Source organism: Hyla sarda, unplaced genomic scaffold (genome assembly GCF_029499605.1).
Source record: "Hyla sarda isolate aHylSar1 unplaced genomic scaffold, aHylSar1.hap1 scaffold_800, whole genome shotgun sequence".
Classification (NCBI taxonomy): domain Eukaryota; kingdom Metazoa; phylum Chordata; class Amphibia; order Anura; family Hylidae; genus Hyla; species Hyla sarda.
Window position 1 is genome coordinate 1 of NW_026610826.1, and position 15,952 is coordinate 15,952.

General features: G+C 46.0%; 7 non-coding genes across 7 annotated transcripts; all 7 read right to left on the bottom strand.

Annotated features, from left to right (window-relative positions):
- Nucleotides 1-1,144: 1,144 nt before the first annotated feature.
- Nucleotides 1,145-1,335, bottom strand: LOC130346752 (U2 spliceosomal RNA). The gene has a single exon (XR_008884900.1). It is a non-coding gene; the product is annotated as a U2 spliceosomal RNA (small nuclear RNA).
- Nucleotides 1,336-3,420: 2,085 nt separating this feature from the next.
- LOC130346764 (U2 spliceosomal RNA) lies at nt 3,421-3,611 on the bottom strand. Its single transcript, XR_008884911.1, has one exon. It is a non-coding gene; the product is annotated as a U2 spliceosomal RNA (small nuclear RNA).
- A 2,094-nt stretch (nt 3,612-5,705) lies between these two features.
- LOC130346776 (U2 spliceosomal RNA) lies at nt 5,706-5,896 on the bottom strand. The gene has a single exon (XR_008884922.1). It is a non-coding gene; the product is annotated as a U2 spliceosomal RNA (small nuclear RNA).
- A 2,086-nt stretch (nt 5,897-7,982) lies between these two features.
- LOC130346788 (U2 spliceosomal RNA) lies at nt 7,983-8,173 on the bottom strand. Its single transcript, XR_008884933.1, has one exon. It is a non-coding gene; the product is annotated as a U2 spliceosomal RNA (small nuclear RNA).
- Nucleotides 8,174-10,270: 2,097 nt separating this feature from the next.
- On the bottom strand, nt 10,271-10,461 carry LOC130346726 (U2 spliceosomal RNA). The gene has a single exon (XR_008884877.1). It is a non-coding gene; the product is annotated as a U2 spliceosomal RNA (small nuclear RNA).
- A 2,082-nt stretch (nt 10,462-12,543) lies between these two features.
- Nucleotides 12,544-12,734, bottom strand: LOC130346738 (U2 spliceosomal RNA). The gene has a single exon (XR_008884888.1). It is a non-coding gene; the product is annotated as a U2 spliceosomal RNA (small nuclear RNA).
- A 2,081-nt stretch (nt 12,735-14,815) lies between these two features.
- On the bottom strand, nt 14,816-15,006 carry LOC130346743 (U2 spliceosomal RNA). The gene has a single exon (XR_008884892.1). It is a non-coding gene; the product is annotated as a U2 spliceosomal RNA (small nuclear RNA).
- Between the last annotated feature and the right edge of the window lie 946 nt (nt 15,007-15,952).

Sequence of the window (15,952 nt, forward strand, 5' to 3'; positions counted from 1 at the left end):
ACCCATTTCCACCTTTTTTTCCCTTCTCTTCCTCTTACTTTTTTTTCACGTTTTTTTACGTTTTTCTCCTTTTCGCCTCTTTTCTGGGCGTATTATTCTTCTTTTTCTTCTTTTTTTTCGTCTAATGCATACCCCATCAGTGCAGCAATGCTTATTCAATACCGCCAGCAGATGGAGACACTGGGGGATAATTTTCTAAGGATTTATACTGATTTTTCCTGTCTGAATTTGTCGCACAGAAAGTTGCAGGCCAAATATGTGTGACATTTCTGCGACTTTAGCTTCTAGAGCATTTTTACAACATTATACATAGGTGCTGAATACATAAAAAGCGACTGTTCAGCGACAGACAAGTCGCATCGGCTGAAAGTAGGCCAGAATGTCAGTCCATGTTGGAGCAGGTTTAGATACAGTCTAAAGTATAGATCTCAAAGTCTGTGCACAGAATTTAGCAAGGGCCTCGCACCTTCTGATGCATCAGGTAGGTGCACAATAGCATAGCCTAACCCTCTGTACTTTGGTCTATATTGATGCGGGACATAGACAGCCAGCTGATGACCAATCCATTAGTGCAATGGATGGCTGGAAGCATTTGTCTTTGCCTTTGCAATACCACAGAAGCAATGCATGGTCAATGTACAGCAATGACACACCTGTGTGAACAGCCAGGAGACCCCCCCCCCCCCCATGTTATGTTACATAGTTACATAGTTAGTACGGTCGAAAAAAGACATATGTCCATCAAGTTCAACCAGGGAATTAAGGGGTAGGGGTGTGGCGCGATATTGGGGAAGGGATGAGATTTTATATTTCTTCATAAGCATTAATCTTATTTTGTCAATTAGGAACATTCAGCACCCACCCGCTATCAAGGCAGCTGCCTATCATGTCATGCCCTACCTGCACAGGTGTGCTGGCTACTCAAATGATCCAATTAAGGAGGCCATTTAGTCAGCAGCAGCAGAAGTCCTGTGCCTGGACGCTCCAACAGCGGCCAGACACAAGCAGAAGCAGCAGAAGCAGCAGCAGCAGCACCACCTTTTGTTTTTTGGCTGCAGCAGCAAGGCCCACAGGGCTGGCTAGCTGGCTAGCCAGCAAGCAGGTAGCAATGAAAGTAGGAATCTTTCTTTTTAACCCTGTAAGGGGGTGGTGCACTGTACCCGAAGATACTGCCATATCGGGTCAATGCATAGGGCGACGGAAGCAAGCTTCGAAATCGGCCCCCGTTCTCAAAAATCCATTTAATATATGGTCCCCAGATAGGGGACGTATCAGATATTAAACTGATAAGAACAGATACTACACTTGATCTTAGCCAAAAGGCCGAGAAGCGATAACCGTGAAAGGGGCGGGCCCAACAAGGTCCCCTTCATGGGCACTATCACTGCTTGCTGTCAGGGAGGCTGCCAGACAATTTTCCATGCACACTCTGGGCTGGGGGGCAGTCAACCACCAGTACACACAGCAGAACCTAAACCCATACCATTATTGCTAAGCAGCAAGACAGGGGCCCATTGCACTCCCACGGGGCCTTTTTAAATGCAATCCATAACCCGGATTTGCCAGGAACCCTTCTTACTCCTCCTACTTGCATGTGACACTGGGCTTAGGATCTGCATAGGAAACACACACACAAGCACACACCTACCTTTGTTGCCTGCAGATGCCTCCTTGGCTGTCCCCAAACGGTATCAAACCAACACCCACGGGAAGCTGTAAGCATAGAGGACATGCCTGCACCCCATTGGACTTACCTGTGTGGGTTAAATCCGGGTTATTTGACAACCTATGGCGGTGATGGTTCTGCTCAGGCAGAGCAGTGCTGATGCTCCTCATAAAGCTGTCGCTGCTGTGAAGGTTCTAGGTGACATCACAAATCCCTATGGTTACATACACAACAAAGCTGGGTTGTTGTTGTTTACACTCTGCAAGGCCTGTGGAAGTGAGTGACATCATAGCACTGTAGTTCTGAGGGTTCTAGATGGATGCAACAATCTCCTGTTGCTTCTATGAAGGCCATAATAGACGACATCACCAAACAGCTCCATAGTCACATACACAGCAAAGGAGAGATGTTGTTTACACCTAGTGATGTCAGTGGTATTGAGTGACATCACAGCACAGTGCTAAGGCTCCTGGGCCTGGACACAGCAGCGGCTGCAATATCTCAACGGAGAATACGTTTATATATATGTGTGTGTGTGCGCGTATATATATATATATATATATATATATATATATATATATATATATATATTTCTCCGCCGAAATCACTTTTAAACCCATTTCCACCTTTTTTTCCCTTCTCTTCCTCTTACTTTTTTTTCACGTTTTTTTACGTTTTTCTCCTTTTCGCCTCTTTTCTGGGCGTATTATTCTTCTTTTTCTTCTTTTTTTTCGTCTAATGCATACCCCATCAGTGCAGCAATGCTTATTCAATACCGCCAGCAGATGGAGACACTGGGGGATAATTTTCTAAGGATTTATACTGATTTTTCCTGTCTGAATTTGTCGCACAGAAAGTTGCAGGCCAAATATGTGTGACATTTCTGCGACTTTAGCTTCTAGAGCATTTTTACAACATTATACATAGGTGCTGAATACATAAAAAGCGACTGTTCAGCGACAGACAAGTCGCATCGGCTGAAAGTAGGCCAGAATGTCAGTCCATGTTGGAGCAGGTTTAGATACAGTCTAAAGTATAGATCTCAAAGTCTGTGCACAGAATTTAGCAAGGGCCTCGCACCTTCTGATGCATCAGGTAGGTGCACAATAGCATAGCCTAACCCTCTGTACTTTGGTCTATATTGATGCGGGACATAGACAGCCAGCTGATGACCAATCCATTAGTGCAATGGATGGCTGGAAGCATTTGTCTTTGCCTTTGCAATACCACAGAAGCAATGCATGGTCAATGTACAGCAATGACACACCTGTGTGAACAGCCAGGAGACCCCCCCCCCATGTTATGTTACATAGTTACATAGTTAGTACGGTCGAAAAAAGACATATGTCCATCAAGTTCAACCAGGGAATTAAGGGGTAGGGGTGTGGCGCGATATTGGGGAAGGGATGAGATTTTATATTTCTTCATAAGCATTAATCTTATTTTGTCAATTAGGAACATTCAGCACCCACCCGCTATCAAGGCAGCTGCCTATCATGTCATGCCCTACCTGCACAGGTGTGCTGGCTACTCAAATGATCCAATTAAGGAGGCCATTTAGTCAGCAGCAGCAGAAGTCCTGTGCCTGGACGCTCCAACAGCGGCCAGACACAAGCAGAAGCAGCAGAAGCAGCAGCAGCAGCACCACCTTTTGTTTTTTGGCTGCAGCAGCAAGGCCCACAGGGCTGGCTAGCTGGCTAGCCAGCAAGCAGGTAGCAATGAAAGTAGGAATCTTTCTTTTTAACCCTGTAAGGGGGTGGTGCACTGTACCCGAAGATACTGCCATATCGGGTCAATGCATAGGGCGACGGAAGCAAGCTTCGAAATCGGCCCCCGTTCTCAAAAATCCATTTAATATATGGTCCCCAGATAGGGGACGTATCAGATATTAAACTGATAAGAACAGATACTACACTTGATCTTAGCCAAAAGGCCGAGAAGCGATAACCGTGAAAGGGGCGGGCCCAACAAGGTCCCCTTCATGGGCACTATCACTGCTTGCTGTCAGGGAGGCTGCCAGACAATTTTCCATGCACACTCTGGGCTGGGGGGCAGTCAACCACCAGTACACACAGCAGAACCTAAACCCATACCATTATTGCTAAGCAGCAAGACAGGGGCCCATTGCACTCCCACGGGGCCTTTTTAAATGCAATCCATAACCCGGATTTGCCAGGAACCCTTCTTACTCCTCCTACTTGCATGTGACACTGGGCTTAGGATCTGCATAGGAAACACACACACAAGCACACACCTACCTTTGTTGCCTGCAGATGCCTCCTTGGCTGTCCCCAAACGGTATCAAACCAACACCCACGGGAAGCTGTAAGCATAGAGGACATGCCTGCACCCCATTGGACTTACCTGTGTGGGTTAAATCCGGGTTATTTGACAACCTATGGCGGTGATGGTTCTGCTCAGGCAGAGCAGTGCTGATGCTCCTCATAAAGCTGTCGCTGCTGTGAAGGTTCTAGGTGACATCACAAATCCCTATGGTTACATACACAACAAAGCTGGGTTGTTGTTGTTTACACTCTGCAAGGCCTGTGGAAGTGAGTGACATCATAGCACTGTAGTTCTGAGGGTTCTAGATGGATGCAACAATCTCCTGTTGCTTCTATGAAGGCCATAATAGACGACATCACCAAACAGCTCCATAGTCACATACACAGCAAAGGAGAGATGTTGTTTACACCTAGTGATGTCAGTGGTATTGAGTGACATCACAGCACAGTGCTAAGGCTCCTGGGCCTGGACACAGCAGCGGCTGCAATATCTCAACGGAGAATACGTTTATATATATGTGTGTGTGTGCGCGTATATATATATATATATATATATATATATATATATATATATATATTTCTCCGCCGAAATCACTTTTAAACCCATTTCCACCTTTTTTTCCCTTCTCTTCCTCTTACTTTTTTTTCACGTTTTTTTACGTTTTTCTCCTTTTCGCCTCTTTTCTGGGCGTATTATTCTTCTTTTTCTTCTTTTTTTTCGTCTAATGCATACCCCATCAGTGCAGCAATGCTTATTCAATACCGCCAGCAGATGGAGACACTGGGGGATAATTTTCTAAGGATTTATACTGATTTTTCCTGTCTGAATTTGTCGCACAGAAAGTTGCAGGCCAAATATGTGTGACATTTCTGCGACTTTAGCTTCTAGAGCATTTTTACAACATTATACATAGGTGCTGAATACATAAAAAGCGACTGTTCAGCGACAGACAAGTCGCATCGGCTGAAAGTAGGCCAGAATGTCAGTCCATGTTGGAGCAGGTTTAGATACAGTCTAAAGTATAGATCTCAAAGTCTGTGCACAGAATTTAGCAAGGGCCTCGCACCTTCTGATGCATCAGGTAGGTGCACAATAGCATAGCCTAACCCTCTGTACTTTGGTCTATATTGATGCGGGACATAGACAGCCAGCTGATGACCAATCCATTAGTGCAATGGATGGCTGGAAGCATTTGTCTTTGCCTTTGCAATACCACAGAAGCAATGCATGGTCAATGTACAGCAATGACACACCTGTGTGAACAGCCAGGAGACCCCCCCCCCCCCCCCCCCCCCCATGTTATGTTACATAGTTACATAGTTAGTACGGTCGAAAAAAGACATATGTCCATCAAGTTCAACCAGGGAATTAAGGGGTAGGGGTGTGGCGCGATATTGGGGAAGGGATGAGATTTTATATTTCTTCATAAGCATTAATCTTATTTTGTCAATTAGGAACATTCAGCACCCACCCGCTATCAAGGCAGCTGCCTATCATGTCATGCCCTACCTGCACAGGTGTGCTGGCTACTCAAATGATCCAATTAAGGAGGCCATTTAGTCAGCAGCAGCAGAAGTCCTGTGCCTGGACGCTCCAACAGCGGCCAGACACAAGCAGAAGCAGCAGAAGCAGCAGCAGCAGCACCACCTTTTGTTTTTTGGCTGCAGCAGCAAGGCCCACAGGGCTGGCTAGCTGGCTAGCCAGCAAGCAGGTAGCAATGAAAGTAGGAATCTTTCTTTTTAACCCTGTAAGGGGGTGGTGCACTGTACCCGAAGATACTGCCATATCGGGTCAATGCATAGGGCGACGGAAGCAAGCTTCGAAATCGGCCCCCGTTCTCAAAAATCCATTTAATATATGGTCCCCAGATAGGGGACGTATCAGATATTAAACTGATAAGAACAGATACTACACTTGATCTTAGCCAAAAGGCCGAGAAGCGATAACCGTGAAAGGGGCGGGCCCAACAAGGTCCCCTTCATGGGCACTATCACTGCTTGCTGTCAGGGAGGCTGCCAGACAATTTTCCATGCACACTCTGGGCTGGGGGGCAGTCAACCACCAGTACACACAGCAGAACCTAAACCCATACCATTATTGCTAAGCAGCAAGACAGGGGCCCATTGCACTCCCACGGGGCCTTTTTAAATGCAATCCATAACCCGGATTTGCCAGGAACCCTTCTTACTCCTCCTACTTGCATGTGACACTGGGCTTAGGATCTGCATAGGAAACACACACACAAGCACACACCTACCTTTGTTGCCTGCAGATGCCTCCTTGGCTGTCCCCAAACGGTATCAAACCAACACCCACGGGAAGCTGTAAGCATAGAGGACATGCCTGTACCCCATTGGACTTACCTGTGTGGGTTAAATCCGGGTTATTTGACAACCTATGGCGGTGATGGTTCTGCTCAGGCAGAGCAGTGCTGATGCTCCTCATAAAGCTGTCGCTGCTGTGAAGGTTCTAGGTGACATCACAAATCCCTATGGTTACATACACAACAAAGCTGGGTTGTTGTTGTTTACACTCTGCAAGGCCTGTGGAAGTGAGTGACATCATAGCACTGTAGTTCTGAGGGTTCTAGATGGATGCAACAATCTCCTGTTGCTTCTATGAAGGCCATAATAGACGACATCACCAAACAGCTCCATAGTCACATACACAGCAAAGGAGAGATGTTGTTTACACCTAGTGATGTCAGTGGTATTGAGTGACATCACAGCACAGTGCTAAGGCTCCTGGGCCTGGACACAGCAGCGGCTGCAATATCTCAACGGAGAATACGTTTATATATATGTGTGTGTGTGCGCGTATATATATATATATATATATATATATATATATATATATATATATTTCTCCGCCGAAATCACTTTTAAACCCATTTCCACCTTTTTTTCCCTTCTCTTCCTCTTACTTTTTTTTCACGTTTTTTTACGTTTTTCTCCTTTTCGCCTCTTTTCTGGGCGTATTATTCTTCTTTTTCTTCTTTTTTTTCGTCTAATGCATACCCCATCAGTGCAGCAATGCTTATTCAATACCGCCAGCAGATGGAGACACTGGGGGATAATTTTCTAAGGATTTATACTGATTTTTCCTGTCTGAATTTGTCGCACAGAAAGTTGCAGGCCAAATATGTGTGACATTTCTGCGACTTTAGCTTCTAGAGCATTTTTACAACATTATACATAGGTGCTGAATACATAAAAAGCGACTGTTCAGCGACAGACAAGTCGCATCGGCTGAAAGTAGGCCAGAATGTCAGTCCATGTTGGAGCAGGTTTAGATACAGTCTAAAGTATAGATCTCAAAGTCTGTGCACAGAATTTAGCAAGGGCCTCGCACCTTCTGATGCATCAGGTAGGTGCACAATAGCATAGCCTAACCCTCTGTACTTTCGTCTATATTGATGCGGGACATAGACAGCCAGCTGATGACCAATCCATTAGTGCAATGGATGGCTGGAAGCATTTGTCTTTGCCTTTGCAATACCACAGAAGCAATGCATGGTCAATGTACAGCAATGACACACCTGTGTGAACAGCCAGGAGACCCCCCCCCCCCCCCATGTTATGTTACATAGTTACATAGTTAGTACGGTCGAAAAAAGACATATGTCCATCAAGTTCAACCAGGGAATTAAGGGGTAGGGGTGTGGCGCGATATTGGGGAAGGGATGAGATTTTATATTTCTTCATAAGCATTAATCTTATTTTGTCAATTAGGAACATTCAGCACCCACCCGCTATCAAGGCAGCTGCCTATCATGTCATGCCCTACCTGCACAGGTGTGCTGGCTACTCAAATGATCCAATTAAGGAGGCCATTTAGTCAGCAGCAGCAGAAGTCCTGTGCCTGGACGCTCCAACAGCGGCCAGACACAAGCAGAAGCAGCAGAAGCAGCAGCAGCAGCACCACCTTTTGTTTTTTGGCTGCAGCAGCAAGGCCCACAGGGCTGGCTAGCTGGCTAGCCAGCAAGCAGGTAGCAATGAAAGTAGGAATCTTTCTTTTTAACCCTGTAAGGGGGTGGTGCACTGTACCCGAAGATACTGCCATATCGGGTCAATGCATAGGGCGACGGAAGCAAGCTTCGAAATCGGCCCCCGTTCTCAAAAATCCATTTAATATATGGTCCCCAGATAGGGGACGTATCAGATATTAAACTGATAAGAACAGATACTACACTTGATCTTAGCCAAAAGGCCGAGAAGCGATAACCGTGAAAGGGGCGGGCCCAACAAGGTCCCCTTCATGGGCACTATCACTGCTTGCTGTCAGGGAGGCTGCCAGACAATTTTCCATGCACACTCTGGGCTGGGGGGCAGTCAACCACCAGTACACACAGCAGAACCTAAACCCATACCATTATTGCTAAGCAGCAAGACAGGGGCCCATTGCACTCCCACGGGGCCTTTTTAAATGCAATCCATAACCCGGATTTGCCAGGAACCCTTCTTACTCCTCCTACTTGCATGTGACACTGGGCTTAGGATCTGCATAGGAAACACACACACAAGCACACACCTACCTTTGTTGCCTGCAGATGCCTCCTTGGCTGTCCCCAAACGGTATCAAACCAACACCCACGGGAAGCTGTAAGCATAGAGGACATGCCTGCACCCCATTGGACTTACCTGTGTGGGTTAAATCCGGGTTATTTGACAACCTATGGCGGTGATGGTTCTGCTCAGGCAGAGCAGTGCTGATGCTCCTCATAAAGCTGTCGCTGCTGTGAAGGTTCTAGGTGACATCACAAATCCCTATGGTTACATACACAACAAAGCTGGGTTGTTGTTGTTTACACTCTGCAAGGCCTGTGGAAGTGAGTGACATCATAGCACTGTAGTTCTGAGGGTTCTAGATGGATGCAACAATCTCCTGTTGCTTCTATGAAGGCCATAATAGACGACATCACCAAACAGCTCCATAGTCACATACACAGCAAAGGAGAGATGTTGTTTACACCTAGTGATGTCAGTGGTATTGAGTGACATCACAGCACAGTGCTAAGGCTCCTGGGCCTGGACACAGCAGCGGCTGCAATATCTCAACGGAGAATACGTTTATATATATGTGTGTGTGTGCGCGTATATATATATATATATATATATATATATATATATATATATATATATATTTCTCCGCCGAAATCACTTTTAAACCCATTTCCACCTTTTTTTCCCTTCTCTTCCTCTTACTTTTTTTTCACGTTTTTTTACGTTTTTCTCCTTTTCGCCTCTTTTCTGGGCGTATTATTCTTCTTTTTCTTCTTTTTTTTTCGTCTAATGCATACCCCATCAGTGCAGCAATGCTTATTCAATACCGCCAGCAGATGGAGACACTGGGGGATAATTTTCTAAGGATTTATACTGATTTTTCCTGTCTGAATTTGTCGCACAGAAAGTTGCAGGCCAAATATGTGTGACATTTCTGCGACTTTAGCTTCTAGAGCATTTTTACAACATTATACATAGGTGCTGAATACATAAAAAGCGACTGTTCAGCGACAGACAAGTCGCATCGGCTGAAAGTAGGCCAGAATGTCAGTCCATGTTGGAGCAGGTTTAGATACAGTCTAAAGTATAGATCTCAAAGTCTGTGCACAGAATTTAGCAAGGGCCTCGCACCTTCTGATGCATCAGGTAGGTGCACAATAGCATAGCCTAACCCTCTGTACTTTGGTCTATATTGATGCGGGACATAGACAGCCAGCTGATGACCAATCCATTAGTGCAATGGATGGCTGGAAGCATTTGTCTTTGCCTTTGCAATACCACAGAAGCAATGCATGGTCAATGTACAGCAATGACACACCTGTGTGAACAGCCAGGAGACCCCCCCCCCCCCCCCCCCCCATGTTATGTTACATAGTTACATAGTTAGTACGGTCGAAAAAAGACATATGTCCATCAAGTTCAACCAGGGAATTAAGGGGTAGGGGTGTGGCGCGATATTGGGGAAGGGATGAGATTTTATATTTCTTCATAAGCATTAATCTTATTTTGTCAATTAGGAACATTCAGCACCCACCCGCTATCAAGGCAGCTGCCTATCATGTCATGCCCTACCTGCACAGGTGTGCTGGCTACTCAAATGATCCAATTAAGGAGGCCATTTAGTCAGCAGCAGCAGAAGTCCTGTGCCTGGACGCTCCAACAGCGGCCAGACACAAGCAGAAGCAGCAGAAGCAGCAGCAGCAGCACCACCTTTTGTTTTTTGGCTGCAGCAGCAAGGCCCACAGGGCTGGCTAGCTGGCTAGCCAGCAAGCAGGTAGCAATGAAAGTAGGAATCTTTCTTTTTAACCCTGTAAGGGGGTGGTGCACTGTACCCGAAGATACTGCCATATCGGGTCAATGCATAGGGCGACGGAAGCAAGCTTCGAAATCGGCCCCCGTTCTCAAAAATCCATTTAATATATGGTCCCCAGATAGGGGACGTATCAGATATTAAACTGATAAGAACAGATACTACACTTGATCTTAGCCAAAAGGCCGAGAAGCGATAACCGTGAAAGGGGCGGGCCCAACAAGGTCCCCTTCATGGGCACTATCACTGCTTGCTGTCAGGGAGGCTGCCAGACAATTTTCCATGCACACTCTGGGCTGGGGGGCAGTCAACCACCAGTACACACAGCAGAACCTAAACCCATACCATTATTGCTAAGCAGCAAGACAGGGGCCCATTGCACTCCCACGGGGCCTTTTTAAATGCAATCCATAACCCGGATTTGCCAGGAACCCTTCTTACTCCTCCTACTTGCATGTGACACTGGGCTTAGGATCTGCATAGGAAACACACACACAAGCACACACCTACCTTTGTTGCCTGCAGATGCCTCCTTGGCTGTCCCCAAACGGTATCAAACCAACACCCACGGGAAGCTGTAAGCATAGAGGACATGCCTGCACCCCATTGGACTTACCTGTGTGGGTTAAATCCGGGTTATTTGACAACCTATGGCGGTGATGGTTCTGCTCAGGCAGAGCAGTGCTGATGCTCCTCATAAAGCTGTCGCTGCTGTGAAGGTTCTAGGTGACATCACAAATCCCTATGGTTACATACACAACAAAGCTGGGTTGTTGTTGTTTACACTCTGCAAGGCCTGTGGAAGTGAGTGACATCATAGCACTGTAGTTCTGAGGGTTCTAGATGGATGCAACAATCTCCTGTTGCTTCTATGAAGGCCATAATAGACGACATCACCAAACAGCTCCATAGTCACATACACAGCAAAGGAGAGATGTTGTTTACACCTAGTGATGTCAGTGGTATTGAGTGACATCACAGCACAGTGCTAAGGCTCCTGGGCCTGGACACAGCAGCGGCTGCAATATCTCAACGGAGAATACGTTTATATATATGTGTGTGTGTGCGCGTATATATATATATATATATATATATATATATATATATATATATATATTTCTCCGCCGAAATCACTTTTAAACCCATTTCCACCTTTTTTTCCCTTCTCTTCCTCTTACTTTTTTTTCACGTTTTTTTACGTTTTTCTCCTTTTCGCCTCTTTTCTGGGCGTATTATTCTTCTTTTTCTTCTTTTTTTTCGTCTAATGCATACCCCATCAGTGCAGCAATGCTTATTCAATACCGCCAGCAGATGGAGACACTGGGGGATAATTTTCTAAGGATTTATACTGATTTTTCCTGTCTGAATTTGTCGCACAGAAAGTTGCAGGCCAAATATGTGTGACATTTCTGCGACTTTAGCTTCTAGAGCATTTTTACAACATTATACATAGGTGCTGAATACATAAAAAGCGACTGTTCAGCGACAGACAAGTCGCATCGGCTGAAAGTAGGCCAGAATGTCAGTCCATGTTGGAGCAGGTTTAGATACAGTCTAAAGTATAGATCTCAAAGTCTGTGCACAGAATTTAGCAAGGGCCTCGCACCTTCTGATGCATCAGGTAGGTGCACAATAGCATAGCCTAACCCTCTGTACTTTGGTCTATATTGATGCGGGACATAGACAGCCAGCTGATGACCAATCCATTAGTGCAATGGATGGCTGGAAGCATTTGTCTTTGCCTTTGCAATACCACAGAAGCAATGCATGGTCAATGTACAGCAATGACACACCTGTGTGAACAGCCAGGAGACCCCCCCCCCCCCCCCCCATGTTATGTTACATAGTTACATAGTTAGTACGGTCGAAAAAAGACATATGTCCATCAAGTTCAACCAGGGAATTAAGGGGTAGGGGTGTGGCGGGATATTGGGGAAGGGATAAGATTTTATATTTCTTCATAAGCATTAATCTTATTTTGTCAATTAGGAACATTCAGCACCCACCCGCTATCAAGGCAGCTGCCTATCATGTCATGCCCTACCTGCACAGGTGTGCTGGCTACTCAAATGATCCAATTAAGGAGGCCATTTAGTCAGCAGCAGCAGAAGTCCTGTGCCTGGACGCTCCAACAGCGGCCAGACACAAGCAGAAGCAGCAGCAGCAGCACCACCTTTTGTTTTTTGGCTGCAGCAGCAAGGCCCACAGGGCTGGCTAGCTGGCTAGCCAGCAAGCAGGTAGCAATGAAAGTAGGAATCTTTCTTTTTAACCCTGTAAGGGGGTGGTGCACTGTACCCGAAGATACTGCCATATCGGGTCAATGCATAGGGCGACGGAAGCAAGCTTCGAAATCGGCCCCCGTTCTCAAAAATCCATTTAATATATGGTCCCCAGATAGGGGACGTATCAGATATTAAACTGATAAGAACAGATACTACACTTGATCTTAGCCAAAAGGCCGAGAAGCGATAACCGTGAAAGGGGCGGGCCCAACAAGGTCCCCTTCATGGGCACTATCACTGCTTGCTGTCAGGGAGGCTGCCAGACAATTTTCCATGCACACTCTGGGCTGGGGGGCAGTCAACCACCAGTACACACAGCAGAACCTAAACCCATACCATTATTGCTAAGCAGCAAGACAGGGGCCCATTGCACTCCCACGGGGCCTTTTTAAATGCAATCCATAACCCGGATTTGCCAGGAACCCTTCTTACTCCTCCTACTTGCATGTGACACTGGGCTTAGGATCTGCATAGGAAACACACACACAAGCACACACCTACCTTTGTTGCCTGCAGATGCCTCCTTGGCTGTCCCCAAACGGTATCAAACCAACACCCACGGGAAGCTGTAAGCATAGAGGACATGCCTGCACCCCATTGGACTTACCTGTGTGGGTTAAATCCGGGTTATTTGACAACCTATGGCGGTGATGGTTCTGCTCAGGCAGAGCAGTGCTGATGCTCCTCATAAAGCTGTCGCTGCTGTGAAGGTTCTAGGTGACATCACAAATCCCTATGGTTACATACACAACAAAGCTGGGTTGTTGTTGTTTACACTCTGCAAGGCCTGTGGAAGTGAGTGACATCATAGCACTGTAGTTCTGAGGGTTCTAGATGGATGCAACAATCTCCTGTTGCTTCTATGAAGGCCATAATAGACGACATCACCAAACAGCTCCATAGTCACATACACAGCAAAGGAGAGATGTTGTTTACACCTAGTGATGTCAGTGGTATTGAGTGACATCACAGCACAGTGCTAAGGCTCCTGGGCCTGGACACAGCAGCGGCTGCAATATCTCAACGGAGAATACGTTTATATATATGTGTGTGTGTGCGCGTATATATATATATATATATATATATATATATATATATATATATATTTCTCCGCCGAAATCACTTTTAAACCCATTTCCACCTTTTTTTCCCTTCTCTTCCTCTTACTTTTTTTTCACGTTTTTTTACGTTTTTCTCCTTTTCGCCTCTTTTCTGGGCGTATTATTCTTCTTTTTCTTCTTTTTTTTCGTCTAATGCATACCCCATCAGTGCAGCAATGCTTATTCAATACCGCCAGCAGATGGAGACACTGGGGGATAATTTTCTAAGGATTTATACTGATTTTTCCTGTCTGAATTTGTCGCACAGAAAGTTGCAGGCCAAATATGTGTGACATTTCTGCGACTTTAGCTTCTAGAGCATTTTTACAACATTATACATAGGTGCTGAATACATAAAAAGCGACTGTTCAGCGACAGACAAGTCGCATCGGCTGAAAGTAGGCCAGAATGTCAGTCCATGTTGGAGCAGGTTTAGATACAGTAAGTATAGATCTCAAAGTCTGTGCACAGAATTTAGCAAGGGCCTCGCACCTTCTGATGCATCAGGTAGGTGCACAATAGCATAGCCTAACCCTCTGTACTTTGGTCTATATTGATGCGGGACATAGACAGCCAGCTGATGACCAATCCATTAGTGCAATGGATGGCTGGAAGCATTTGTCTTTGCCTTTGCAATACCACAGAAGCAATGCATGGTCAATGTACAGCAATGACACACCTGTGTGAACAGCCAGGAGACCCCCCCCCCCCCATGTTATGTTACATAGTTACATAGTTAGTACGGTCGAAAAAAGACATATGTCCATCAAGTTCAACCAGGGAATTAAGGGGTAGGGGTGTGGCGCGATATTGGGGAAGGGATGAGATTTTATATTTCTTCATAAGCATTAATCTTATTTTGTCAATTAGGAACATTCAGCACCCACCCGCTATCAAGGCAGCTGCCTATCATGTCATGCCCTACCTGCACAGGTGTGCTGGCTACTCAAATGATCCAATTAAGGAGGCCATTTAGTCAGCAGCAGCAGAAGTCCTGTGCCTGGACGCTCCAACAGCGGCCAGACACAAGCAGAAGCAGCAGAAGCAGCAGCAGCAGCACCACCTTTTGTTTTTTGGCTGCAGCAGCAAGGCCCACAGGGCTGGCTAGCTGGCTAGCCAGCAAGCAGGTAGCAATGAAAGTAGGAATCTTTCTTTTTAACCCTGTAAGGGGGTGGTGCACTGTACCCGAAGATACTGCCATATCGGGTCAATGCATAGGGCGACGGAAGCAAGCTTCGAAATCGGCCCCCGTTCTCAAAAATCCATTTAATATATGGTCCCCAGATAGGGGACGTATCAGATATTAAACTGATAAGAACAGATACTACACTTGATCTTAGCCAAAAGGCCGAGAAGCGATAACCGTGAAAGGGGCGGGCCCAACAAGGTCCCCTTCATGGGCACTATCACTGCTTGCTGTCAGGGAGGCTGCCAGACAATTTTCCATGCACACTCTGGGCTGGGGGGCAGTCAACCACCAGTACACACAGCAGAACCTAAACCCATACCATTATTGCTAAGCAGCAAGACAGGGGCCCATTGCACTCCCACGGGGCCTTTTTAAATGCAATCCATAACCCGGATTTGCCAGGAACCCTTCTTACTCCTCCTACTTGCATGTGACACTGGGCTTAGGATCTGCATAGGAAACACACACACAAGCACACACCTACCTTTGTTGCCTGCAGATGCCTCCTTGGCTGTCCCCAAACGGTATCAAACCAACACCCACGGGAAGCTGTAAGCATAGAGGACATGCCTGCACCCCATTGGACTTACCTGTGTGGGTTAAATCCGGGTTATTTGACAACCTATGGCGGTGATGGTTCTGCTCAGGCAGAGCAGTGCTGATGCTCCTCATAAAGCTGTCGCTGCTGTGAAGGTTCTAGGTGACATCACAAATCCCTATGGTTACATACACAACAAAGCTGGGTTGTTGTTGTTTACACTCTGCAAGGCCTGTGGAAGTGAGTGACATCATAGCACTGTAGTTCTGAGGGTTCTAGATGGATGCAACAATCTCCTGTTGCTTCTATGAAGGCCATAATAGACGACATCACCAAACAGCTCCATAGTCACATACACAGCAAAGGAGAGATGTTGTTTACACCTAGTGATGTCAGTGGTATTGAGTGACATCACAGCACAGTGCTAAGGCTCCTGGGCCTGGACACAGCAGCGGCTGCAATATCTCAACGGAGAATACGTTTATATATATGTGTGTGTGTGCGCGTATATATATATATATATATATATATATATATATATATATATATATATTTCTCCGCCGAAATCACTTTTAAACC